Source organism: Nycticebus coucang, chromosome 12, assembly GCF_027406575.1.
Source record: "Nycticebus coucang isolate mNycCou1 chromosome 12, mNycCou1.pri, whole genome shotgun sequence".
Lineage (NCBI taxonomy): Eukaryota > Metazoa > Chordata > Mammalia > Primates > Lorisidae > Nycticebus > Nycticebus coucang.
The window spans coordinates 89,779,449-89,792,610 of record NC_069791.1 but is presented as its reverse complement, the minus strand read 5'-3'; the positions used below and the strand labels follow the sequence as shown (position 1 = coordinate 89,792,610).

Here is a 13,162-nt window from a genome sequence, read left to right as displayed (position 1 = left end):
ACTGCAAGCCTTCCTCAAGAGAACGGAAAGCGAAGAAGTTGACAACTTAATTGGACATCTCAAGCAACTGGAAAAGGAAGAACATTCCAACCCCAAACCCAGTAGAAGAAAAGAAATAACCAAAATTAGAGCAGAATTAAATGAAATTGAAAACAAAAGAATTGTACTACAGATCAATCAATCAAAACGTTGGTTTTTTGAAAAGGTCAATAAAATAGGTAAACCTTTGGTGACCCTAACCAGGAAAAAAAGGGTAATATCTCTAATTTCATTAATCAGAAATAGTAATGATGAAATAACAGACACCTCAGAAATTAAAAAAATCCTTGATGAATATTATAAGAAACTTTATTCTCAGAAATATGAAAATCTGAAGGAAATTGACCAATACTTGGAAGCATGCCACCTTCCTAGACTTAGCCAGAATCAAGTGGAAATGTTGAACAGGCCTATATCAAGTTCTGAAATAGCATCAACTATACAAAATCACCCTAAAAAGAAAAGCCCAGGACCAAATGGCTTCACGTAAGAATTCTACCAAACCTTTAGAGAGGAACTAGTACCTATATTACTCAACCTTTTCCAAAATATAGAAAAAGAAGGAATACTACCCAACACATTCTATGAAGCAAACATCACCTTGATCCACAAACCAGGAAAAGACCCAACAAGAAAAGAAAATTATAGACCAATATCACTAATGAATATTGATGCAAAAATATTCAACAAGATTCTAACAGTATCCAGCAGCACATCAAACAAATTATACACCATGACCAAGAGGGTTTTATCCCAGGGTCTCAAGGCTGGTTCAATATACATAAATCTATAAATATAATTCATCACACAAGCAAATTAAAAAACAAAGACCATACAATTCTCTCAATTGATGCAGAAAAAGCTTTTGATGATATCCAGCATCCTTTCATGATCAGGACACTTAAGAAAATTGGTATAGAGCGGATATTTCTTAAACTGATAGAGGCCATCTACAGCAAACCCACAGCCAATATTGCTTTGAATGGAATTAAATTGAAATCATTTCCGCTCAGATCAGGAACCAGGCAAGGTTGCCCATTGTCTCCACTGCTTTTGTTTTTTTTAATTAACTGATAATTTACTCAATGAAAAACAGGAAATGGTGCTGATGAGACAGTCTTCCCGATTTTACATTGTTTTTATTGCATATGGGTTTGTGTTTTTTCAGTTAAAAGTGATAATGTTAGTACCCGTTGAAAGGTGTGAGGATTTGGCTGTAGTGGGGTGGTTTGGGTCTCTGGTGCCTGAGCACCATTCCTTCTATATTGGCTTGTGTCATATCTTCTGCAGGACCCTGGGCTTTCTCATTGAACCTCTGGTCTGGGAAATGTGGGAATGTGGGTGGATGTCCAGAGCTGTCTTAGCCAGCTGTTTGAGGGTAATAATGAATGAGAATATGCAGTGGAGCAGAGACCCCTCTGCCCAACGGAGCAGGCCACAGAGACGGGAAGGAGAAGCACCTAAGTTAAATGGAATCTGTGCAAAAGCTCCCGTGCTGCTGTGCAGGACACTGTATGTTGAGGACACAGAAAGAAGTTCCCACTCACTCTCATTCAAAAACAGCTTTTTGGCATGCTTTATGTCTTCTCTGCTCCTCAGGAAGGCCAGGTTTATATCTTCCACTGTGTGCATAACGCTATTGAAGGTGAGGCTGCTATTCTGGATGTCAAATGGAAAAGCATATGTCTCTAAAATAAACCACATACAGAGACCACCTGAATGGGCTTAGAATTCTTAATGGTCCCAGATGAGTTCACATAAACATAAGGAAGGTCGGGGGATCTTCCAGCATCTACAAACTCAATAATGATGATATCAGGGGCCCAGATGGCATTTAGAGGTAGGGAGATCTCTCTAATCTCATCAAACAGGCTGGAGTTCCAGGACAGAAACTCATCATTCCAAACCTCATGGTACCATATACTTGTCTTTAACATTTGATTCTCTGCATCCACGTCCAATACAGCATGGACAAATATATCCAGGTAGACAGTGGTGATCTCGGTCCAGTTGTGAACTGGTCTCACTTCCTTGTGATTTATTTTTTTTGTGTGTGTGGATTCAAAATCATATAATGATCTACGTGTTTAATTATAAAATATATGGTTATGAATAAATACATCAACAATAAACAACATATTCTGTATAAACTATAAGTTTCCTCATTATGATTGCGGTACTTTTTTTTTTAATTTTCACATATACATGTGTTCATTAGGCTTCCACTTTTTGCCTTCACAAAATTAAAAAGGCTTAAAATTTAACAACAATAATAATGTTTAAGATAGGGACCAGAAACAAAACCTCGCAAAGAATGAATGAAGACAAATACATTCAGAAAAGAAATCAGACAATTGCTGCAACAAAGTATTAAGCAATAATAATAATAGTAATGCAAAGAAAGTAACATTCACATTGCATTGTCAAATAAGAGTATGTCTATTATAGAATGCTTTGACTCTGAGGTTCAATATGGAGTCATCAATTAACTAATTATTATTATTATTTTTTCCCAAAGTATCAAAGAATAGACAACTAATATTTATAAATAAAAATAAAAGATAATTTCAAAAAAAAGATCTTGCCAAATCTTATAGACAATAGAAAAAGAAGAAATAGTTCAAAATTATTCTACTTAATCTGGATACACCTGATATTAAAATTGAAAAAAATATATTATTTTAAAGCGTAAATTACAAACATAATTCACCTATAAATGAAGATGCAGTATCCTGTATCCTAAACAACATATTAACAAGTTGAAGTAAAAATTAATGTTTAAGTAATGTACTTTAGTCAAAATCAAATCCAATGTGTGAGAATTAGTCACTATTTTCTTTCTTCTTTTTTTTCTTCTTTTTTCTCTTTTCTTTTTCTTCTTCTTATTTTTTCTTTTTTCTTTTCTTTTTTCTTTCTGTTCTTCTTTTTTCTTTTTTTCTTTTCCTTTTCTTTTTCTTTTTTTCTCTTTCTTCTTCTTTTTTCTTTTTTTTTCTTTTCCTTACCCTCACCCCGTTCTCCATTGCTTTTTAACATTGTAATGGAAGTCTTAGCCATTGCAATTAGGGAAGAAAAGCCAATCAAGGGTATCAATATAGGGTCAGAAGAGATCAAACTTTCACTCTTCACAGATGATATGATTGTATATCTGGAAAACACCAGGGATTCTACTACAAAACTCTTAAAACTGATCAAGGAATACAACAGCGTCTCAGGTTACAAAATCAACATTCATAAATCTGTAGCCTTTATATATACCAACAATAGCCAAACTGAAAAAACAGACCCTATTCCGTTCACAGTAGTGCCAAAGAAGATGAAATATTTGAGAGTTTACCTAACAAAGGATGTGAAAGATCTCTATAAAGAGAACTATGAAACTCTAAGAAAAGAAATAGCTGAAGATATTAACAAATGGAAAAATATATCATGCTCATGGCTGGGAAGAATCAACATTGTTAAAATGTCCATACTACCCAAAGCAATATACAATTTTAATGCAATCCCTATTAAAACTCCACTGTCATGCTTTAATGATCTCAAAAAAATAATACTTCATTTTATATGAAATCAGAAAAAGCCTTGAATAGCCAAGACATTACTCAGAAATAAAAACAAAGCAGGAGGAATCATGCTACCAGACCTCAGACTATACTGTAAATTGATAGTGATCAAAACAGCATGGTACTGGCACAAAAACAGAAAGGTAGATATATGTAATTGAATAGAGAACCAAGAGATGAACCCAGCTATTTACCATTATTTGATCTTTGACAAGCCAATTAAAAACATTCAGTGGGGAAAAGACTCCCTATTTAACAAATGGTGCTGGGTGAACTGGCTGGCGACCTGTAGGAGACTGAAACTAGACCCACACCTTTCACCATTAACTAAGATAGACTGTCACTGGATTAAAGACTTAAACATAAGACATGAAACTATAAAAATACTAGAAGAGAGTGCAGGGAAAACTGAAAGAAATCAGCCTGGGTGAACATTTTATGAGGAGGACCCCCCCGGGGAACTGAAGCAACTTCAAAAATACACTACTGGAACCTGATAAAACTAAAAAGCTTCGCACAGCCAAGAACACAGTAAGTAAAGCAAGCAAACAGCCCTCAGAATGGGAGAAGATATTTGCAGGTTATGTCTCCGACAAAGGTTTAATAACCAGAATCCACAGAGAACTCAAACATATTAGCAAAAAAAGAACAAGTGATCCCATCTTAGGGTGTGAAAGGGACTTGAAGAGAAACTTCTCTGAAGAAGACAGGCACACGGCCTACAGACATATGAAAAAATGCTCATCATCCTTAATCATCATAGAAATGCAAATCAAAACTACTTTGAGATATCATCTAACTCCAGTAAGATTAGCCCACATCACAAAATTCCAAAACCAGAGATGTTGGCTTGGATGTGAAGAAAAGGGAACACCTCTACATTGCTGTTGGGAATGCAAACTAATACGTTCCTTTTGGAAGGATGTTTGGAGAATACTTGGAGGTCTAAAAATAGACCTGCCATTCGATCCTACAATTCCTCTATTAGGTATATATTCAGAAGACCAATAATAACATATAACAAAGGTATATGTACCAGAATGTTTATTGCAGCCCAACTCATAATTGCTAAGTCGTGGAAGAAGCCCAAGTTCCCATCAACCCACAAATGGACCAATAAATTGTGGTATACGTACACCCTGGAATATTATGCAGCCTTAAAGAAAGATCGAGACTTTACCTCTTTTATGTTTACATGGATGGAGCTGGAACATATTCTTCTTAGCAAAGTGTCTCAAGAATGGAAGAAAAAGTATCCAATGTACTCAGTCTTACCATGAAACCAACTTATAGCTTTCTTATGAAAGCTATAACCCAATTATAGCCCAAGAAGAAGGGGAAACGGGAGAGGGAGGAGAAGGGAGGGTGAGGATGGGTGGAGGGAGAGTAATTGGTTGGACCACACCTATGGTGCATCTTACTAAGTGTAGAATATAAATGTTTTAACACAATAACTAAGAAAATGCCGTGAAGGCTGTTAGCCAGTTTGATGAAAACAGTTCAAATTGTATATAAAACCAACACATTGTACCCCATGGTTGCATTAATGTACACAGCTATAATTTAATTTTAAAAAATAATAAATAAAGAACTTGAGGCTCAGCACCCATAGCTCAGTGGTTAGGGCACTGGCCACATGCACTGGGGTTGGTGGGTTCAAACCCAGCCAGAGCCTACAATAATGACAACAATAAGAAAAAAAAAAAAACAGCCAGATGTTGTGGCAGGCACCTGTAGTCCCAGCTTCTAAGAGGCTGAGGCAAGAGAATCGCTTAAGCCCAAGAGTTTGAGGTTGCTGTGAGCTGTGATGCAACAGCACTCTACTGAAGGTGACATACCGAGACTCTGTTTCAAAAAACAAAGAAAGAAAGAGAGAGAGAGAGAGAGAGAAAAAATACAAGACTTGAGTTTTTGTACATGATTGATGTTAAACTGCTGTAAGTTCAAATTTAGAGTATAACATTAGGATGCTAAATATAGTCCCAATGGTAATCACAAAGAAAGTCGCAATAGAATATTTACAGAAGGAAATAATAAAGCAATTTAAACATTTCACTGCAAAAAATCAACTAAACATAAAAGAAAGCAGTAATGCAGTAAAATGAAGGACAGAAAAGCTATAAGGGAAATAGCAAAATGACCATTAAAAGTTCTTCATTATTACTTTAAATACAAAAGAATTAAGGTCTCAAATCAAAAGACAGAGATTGGCAGAATATATTTTTTAAAAAATACATGATCCAGCTATATGCTGTGTAGTAGAGACCCAAATAGATTGAAAGTGGAAGGGTAGAAAAAGATATTCCATGCAAATAGTAACAAAACAGAACAGGAATATCTATACTAATCACAAAAAAATAGACTTCAAATGAAAACAAGATACAAGAGACAAATAACAACATTACATATCAGAATAATATAAAATAGTGTTGGTATTTTAATGGATCTGTATATCACCTTGGTTAGTACAGACATTTTAACACTGTTGATTCTAGTAATCAATGAGCATGATGTATTTTTTCATATGTTTACATCCTCTGGTATTTCCTTCTTCATTGTTTTATAGTTCTCCCTGTAGAGGTTCATCTCCTTAGTTAAATATATTCCTAGGTATTTTATTTTCTTTGCTGCTATTGAGAAGGGTATTAAGTCTTTGGTTTGATTCTCAGCTTGACTGACTGTTGGTATATATGAATGCTATTGATTTGCATACATTGATTTTTGTAAGCAGAGACTCTGTTGATTTATTTAACACTTCCAGGAGTCTCTTGGCAGAATCTTTGGGGTTTCTAGCTTTTAAGATCATATCATCAGCAAAGGTTATAGTTCAACCTCTTCTTTCCCCTTTGGATACCCTTGATTTCCTTCTCTTATCTGATTGCTCTGACTAAGACTTTCAGCTCTGGGTTGAATAGACATGGTCACAGTGGTCAAGCCTGTCTGGTGCCATGTATAAGCCAGAATGCTTTCAGTTTTTCCCCATTCCAGGTGATATTGGCTGTGGATTTGTCATACATGGCTTTTGTATTTTGATATAAGTTCTATCTATCCTATTTCATTAGCATTCTTATCATAAAAGAATGATGAATTTTGTCAAATGCTTTTTCTGCCTATGTTGAGAGGCTCATCTCGTCTTTGTTTTTACTTCTATGTTATGTGGTGAATTAGATTTACAAATTTGTGTATGTTGAACCATCCCTGCGTCTCTGAGATAAAGTCCACTTGGCCATCGTGAATTATTGTTTTGATGTGCAGCTAAATTCGGTTTACTAGGATTTTATTGACAATTTTTGCATCTATATTTGTAAGTGACATTGGTTGTTGAATTTTTGTTGTTGTTGAGTCCTTTCCTGGCTTCAGTATCAAGGTTATATTGGCTTCAGACAATGTGTTGGAGAGGATTCCATCCTTCTCAATGTTGTGAAATAATTTCTGCAGTATAGGTACCAGTCCTTCTTTGTAGCTCTGGTAAAATTCAGGAGTGAAACTGTCTGTTCCAGGACATCTATCCTTGGAAAATTTTTTATTGCTGCTTCAATTATAGTACTTAATATTGGTCTGTTCAGGAATTCCATTTCTTCCTGATTGAGCCTAGGAAGACTATGTGTTTCTACGAATCTTTTCATTTCCTCCATGTTATGCTTATGTGCATTGAGATTTTTATAGTATTCAGAAGTGATATGAGATGATATTTCCTTTTTTTTTTAATTTCAGATTAATATGGGAGCACATATGATTAGGTTACATAGTTTGCTTTTGTAAGATTAAAGTGTGAGTTGTAGTTGTGTCCTGCACTCAGAAAGTGTATAATATATCCCTACAGTGTACCGACTGTGTAGGAATTTACCCAACCCCTCCCCCCCCACCCTCCTATTTGGATTTCACTGCATTTTTCTCTCGTGTGAGCATGCAGTTGTTAATCTGTTATGTTCATTGTAGTACTGAGTACATGTGATGCTTGTTTTTCCATTTGTGTGATACTTCACTTAGGAGAATGTTCTCCAATTCCATCCAGGTTGTTACAAAAGATGCAAAATCTCCATTTTATGGCTGTGTAATATTCCATGGGACGGGTGTGTGTGTGGTGTGTGTGTGTGTGTGTGTGTGTGTGTGTGTATCACAATGAATCCATTCATGTGTTGAATGGCACTTGGATTGTTTCCACATCTTTGTGATTGTTAATTGTGCTGCTATAAACATTTATGTGCAAATGTGATAAAATATCTTTTTTTCTTTTGGGGAAATACCTAGCAATATGTTTGCAGGATCAAATGCAGTCCCACCAACAGTGGTATTAGTGTTCCTTTCTTTCTACACCCATGCCTGTGTCTGCTGCTTTAAGCTTATGATGTAGGCTATTTTTACTGAGCTTGGGTGATATCTCAAAGTGATTTTGATTTGCATTTCTCTCATGATTCAGGACGATGAGCATTTTTTTATGTGTTTCTTGGTCATTAGTCTGTCCTCATAAGTTTCTGTTCACGTCTCTTAACTAGTTATTAATGGGGTTGTTTGATCTTTTCTTGTTGATTTGCTTGAATACTTTGTAGATTCTTGTTATTAGCCCTTTGTTGGATGTGTAGCATCCAAATAATCTTTCCCAATCTGTACGTTGTCTTTTTGTTGATTATGTCCTTAGACCTGTGCAAAAAAAATATTTGACTTGATCAGGTCCCATTTATTTATTTTTGTTGTTGCTGCAATTATCTTTGGAGTCTTTGTCATAAATTCTTTCCCTAGGCTGGTACTGCAACAAAAAAAATCTGGGCATTTTGGCGGGCGCCTGTAGTCCCAGCTGCTTGGGAGGCTGAGGCAAGAGAATCGCGTAAGCCCAAGAGTTAAGAGTTTGAGGTTGCTGTGAGCCATGTGACATCATGGCACGCTACCCGAGGGCGGTACAGTGAGACTCTGTCTCTACAAAAAAAAAAAAAGAGTTTTCCCCACATTAAGAAGTTTTTTTAGAGTTTTTATAGTTCTGTGCCTTAAGTCGAAATCTTTTACCCATCGTGAATTGATTTTTGTCAGTGGTGAGAGGTGCGGGTCCTGTTTCAGTCTTTTCCATGTGACTAACCAATTTTGCCAGGACCATTTGTTGAATAGGAATTCTTTTTCTGCCAGTGTACGCTTTTGTTTGCTTTATCAAAGACTAGATGGCAATATGAGGCCAGTTTCAGAGGTGATATTTTCTATTTCAAAAGTTTCGGTTAGACCATTGCATCAGAACAGAGAACCCATATACAAAGCCATACTCACACTGCCATCTGATATTTGAACAAAGCAGACAGAAATAAGCACTGGAGGAAGGAATTCAATAAATGGTGCTGGGAAAACTGTATAGCCAGATGTAAAAGACTGAAACAGGATCCACACCTCTCACTAGTGGATTCAACCTGGAGGGCAGGGGCAGAAGAGCCAAGCAGGGAGCACATATGTAAAGTCAGGCAGGCTGAGATGATCTCTGATAGTGAAGGGACTGGGGAGCTCTCCATGCTCCACTCAGGGCCTGACAAAGCTGACATTCAGAGCTTCTCAGGTCAGGGCCTGCTGTTTCCCGTGTGATAGCCTCTGAGCTGGGACTTGGGTCGAGCCAGAAGCAAAACCTCTGGGAAGGCCTCTGAACCAGAAGCCGGACTATGTAGATGGAAGACCAACCTGACCTGGAGTGTGGGGTCAAGCCCACACTATAGGCAAGCTATAGGCTGCTTTTGGGGCATAGGGGTCCCACAGATGCCTTGTCAGGTGTACAGAAGTCATAACTGTCCACACCCCTCCCAGACCCACTGGAAGCAGTTGCCTAAGTCCTCTCAGGCACCCTCCCATTGCAACCTGGCATGGGAGCCTCTGAGCCAGGACTGAGGTGGAGCTGGAAGCAAAGCCTCTGAGCAGAGCTCTTGACTTATTTATATTTTCCAATGTTTTTTAATGAAAAAACTATTACCAATGAATAAAATATGAAGGATATAAATTTGCAAAAATGATAATACATTCAGTAATCTTTTTTTTTTTTTGAGACAGAGTCTCACTTCGTCGATGTCAGTAGAGTGCCGTGACATCACACAACGCACAGCAACCTCCAATTCTTGGGCTTAGGTGATTCTCTTGCCTCAGCCTCCCAAGTAGCTGGGACTACAGGTGCCCACCACAACACCCGGCTATTTTTTGTTGCAGTTTGGTCAGGGCCAGGTTCGAACCCACCACCCTCAGTATATGGGGCCAGTACCCTACTCACTGAGCCACAGGCACTGCCCTATATTCCGTAATCTTTTAAAGCACAATATATTCTTTTTGTATCAAATAAACATGCCTCAGAGACATTTTAAAGTAGGTTTTTGAATTTGTATCTGATACATGGTTTTTAAAGGGTACCTAACTAATTGACGTACTCATTACTTGTGAAGTTCAGAGTTTATTAATGTTGTATTCTATACAAATATTAAAATGAAGGTATTGAAAATACTGTGCTGATTCTGTGGTTATAAAAATACCTTTTAGGCTGGGCATGGTGGCTCATGCCTGTAATCCTAGCACTCTGGAAGGCCAAAGCAGAAGGATCTCTTGGGGTCAGGAGTCCAGATCAGCATGTGCAAAGTAAGACCCCATCTCTATTGAAAATAGAAAAAATAAACCAGTTTATTTTTGGTACCTGCCTGTAATCCTAGCTATTCAGGTATGGTGGTGCATGCTCAGGAGTTCAGTATTCAGTAGGCTGAGACAGGAGGATCACTTGAGCCCAGGATTTTGAGGTTGATGTGAGATAGGCTATGGCCATGGCACTCTAGCCCAGGTGACAGAAAAAGACTCTGTCTCAAAATAAATAAATAAATAAATAAACCTCTTAAAATCATGTATTTCCTGCCAGTGTTCTATGATTTCTACTGGTATAATCTTTCCTGTCATTCAATGTAGTGTGATAACTTTTTTCTTCCATTATGCTACTTATTATTTTCTTCCTTAAATAATAATTACTTGTGTATCTCTCCTATTCTCCCCCAAGTATCCACATCCAAAGAAGCTTCAGACTTAGGCAATAATGGAAAATATAAGGGCTTCAAATAACAAAACTTACTCTTCAATGTCCCCATCATTTCATGAAATAGACAGCATTTTAACTGCCCAAGTAGAGATAATATCTTTGATTAAATATAACTTTAGTAAGTTCATCTTAATGATATACAACATGTTGTAGTTGGTTCTTTTTTTCATATTGCCTCAGAATGATGAAAACCTTAGCATCAAATGGTAGTAGTCCTCTGACCGGTTATTACGAAACACTGTTCTGCTGACTCTATACAGTGTTTCTGCCGGTCAGTGAGAAAGAGCAAAGAATCTTCCAAATTTGGAACTGTGTTTGACAGTCCTCAAATAAAATAGATTGAGAATATTGTTAAAATGAAATGCTTTGTGCTTTTTTCGTGTATGTGTGTAGAGTCAGTAAGCTTTCAGATTTCCATAGAAGTTCTCAGGCTATCCAGTCCCCTTCCTTCATGGACCAAAACCTAGGAGAAGACAAGAAGCAGAAGATTAATATGCTCATAAATTACGAGAAACCATCTTATTCCAGTTTGAAGGAACTTTCTACCATTAAATTCAATACTGGGGTAAGCATATTCACTAAGCATATAAACATTGTATGTTTCATTTGGGTAGATGTTCATGTTCAATATCTGAACATAAAAGATGTTTGGAGGTTAGCCATAGAAGACTCAGCAATATATGGACCAGTCTGTATTAGAATCCCACTAATTTTCTGGTGTAGGAAAAATGGGTTGTAGATAAAGGTCACACTACTACTGTCATCGTTGTTACTTTTTAGAGTGACTTTGAAAACCTTTTAACCCAAGAGTTATTACTATTTTATTCAAAAGGACAAAATTAAGGAAAATTTCTCATTATGAGCCAAAGTATGTGTACTAAAACCAGCCAAAAGATAATAGCTTTATAGAGGTGTTTCTCTTATATAATGGATAAAATAGAAAGATTATGGTGTAATAGTAAATAGAAGAGGCAAACAATTTTGATTTCTGATCAGAAACACTACAACACATTAGTAAAGAAAATCATTTTGTTGAAAATTTTAGTGTAGTTAGATCAGATCTTAATCCTTTCATTTAATATCTTATGCAAATAAGGGATCTTGTTTTCTTGGGTTCAATTCAAAGCATGCATTTCTATTATATGCACGTATGTTCTAACATAAAATTTTGAAGCATTTATATTAATGGATATCAACACGAATGTCCTACTTGAGACTTGGACAGTTATGGTACAAAATACTATAATGTTGTAATGTACATTACACAATGTAATCTATGTTTTTCTCTTCTTTTTAGTTTCCACTTTACTTCCAGCAATTTCGTTCCATGTTTATGAAAAGGGCATTATTTAGTTGGCGCAACTGGAAGTTGACATTGCTTCAAATAATAGTAATTTTGATTATTACTACATATGTCCGAAAAATTCTGAATGCATTAAATGATTATGAGCCTGCCAGGGAAATGGAATTGAGCCATTACGGCCAAACCATTGTGCCTTATTCAGTTTCAGGGAATTCAGATTTGGTTCTGACTCTCATAAAGAACCTTAAGATTTTTTTAAAATCTAAGAATCAAGAACTGCAGGAAATACAAGGTAAGATTGATAGAGGAGGGGAAAAGGTTTGTCTGTGTTTGTGTCACTTACAAACCAGGGACTTAACTGTAGTATTGAGCTGCCCATTTCTTACTATTACCCATTACCGGTATCATAAAGGCAGCTGAGTCAAAGGTGAAAAAGAATGTATACTTCCAGAAAACTTGATGCAAAAGTTAATAAATAATGGAGATATTTTGGCTGTAGATCTTCTTTCAGCTAAATGTATCACCTTTCAGAAATGAAAAAAGAACCAAAATACTATAATGTTGTAAAACTTACCATAGAATATTTATTCTGACCAGAATACAAATATATCTCTCTAAGTTCTCACAGAGTGGAATATTGGCTCCAAGCTCAGAAAGCTATTTTTTATTATATTGGCTACTCTAAAAACAAATAGCTAAAAACTTACTAGACTGACTCTTTGGAACTAATTTTTTAGAAGTAGTATAAATAAATACTTAATTTTTTCAATGTTTACCTTTAGTAACCACACTAAATACATTATCTACATTATTGTCTATGCGTTAATGCTAAAAACAACCCTTTATGTAGCTTTTTAGGTGTCTATTCCTGTGTAACAAATGACCCCCAATACCTAGAAGATGGAACATTTTAAATTTTTGTAAGGTAGAATTAACTCCTTCTCCCATAAAGATCAAGAAAAATGGTTACCAAACAATTTTTTTTAATTGAGCATTTTAGAACACTGGAGGTTGAGCAAAAGTACAGAACAAACTAAAAAGTTTCTAGTCAAGAAAAACTATTGACTCTCTCTATTAGAATAGAGTCCATGGCATTTAACTTGGTATTATTCCTATCAGCCTCCCTCCCAGCTCAGTGATATGTAGCCATGAAAAGCCGATAGCAGAAAAAAGTAAACTCTCTGGAGCTCAGTTTAAAGTTTCACATATATCTTTTTTCAGGGTTTC

General features: G+C 36.2%; 1 pseudogene; it reads right to left on the bottom strand.

Annotated features, from left to right (window-relative positions):
* Positions 1-1,314: 1,314 nt before the first annotated feature.
* Positions 1,315-9,088, bottom strand: LOC128562023 (5-hydroxytryptamine receptor 3B-like; annotated as a pseudogene).
* Between the last annotated feature and the right edge of the window lie 4,074 nt (positions 9,089-13,162).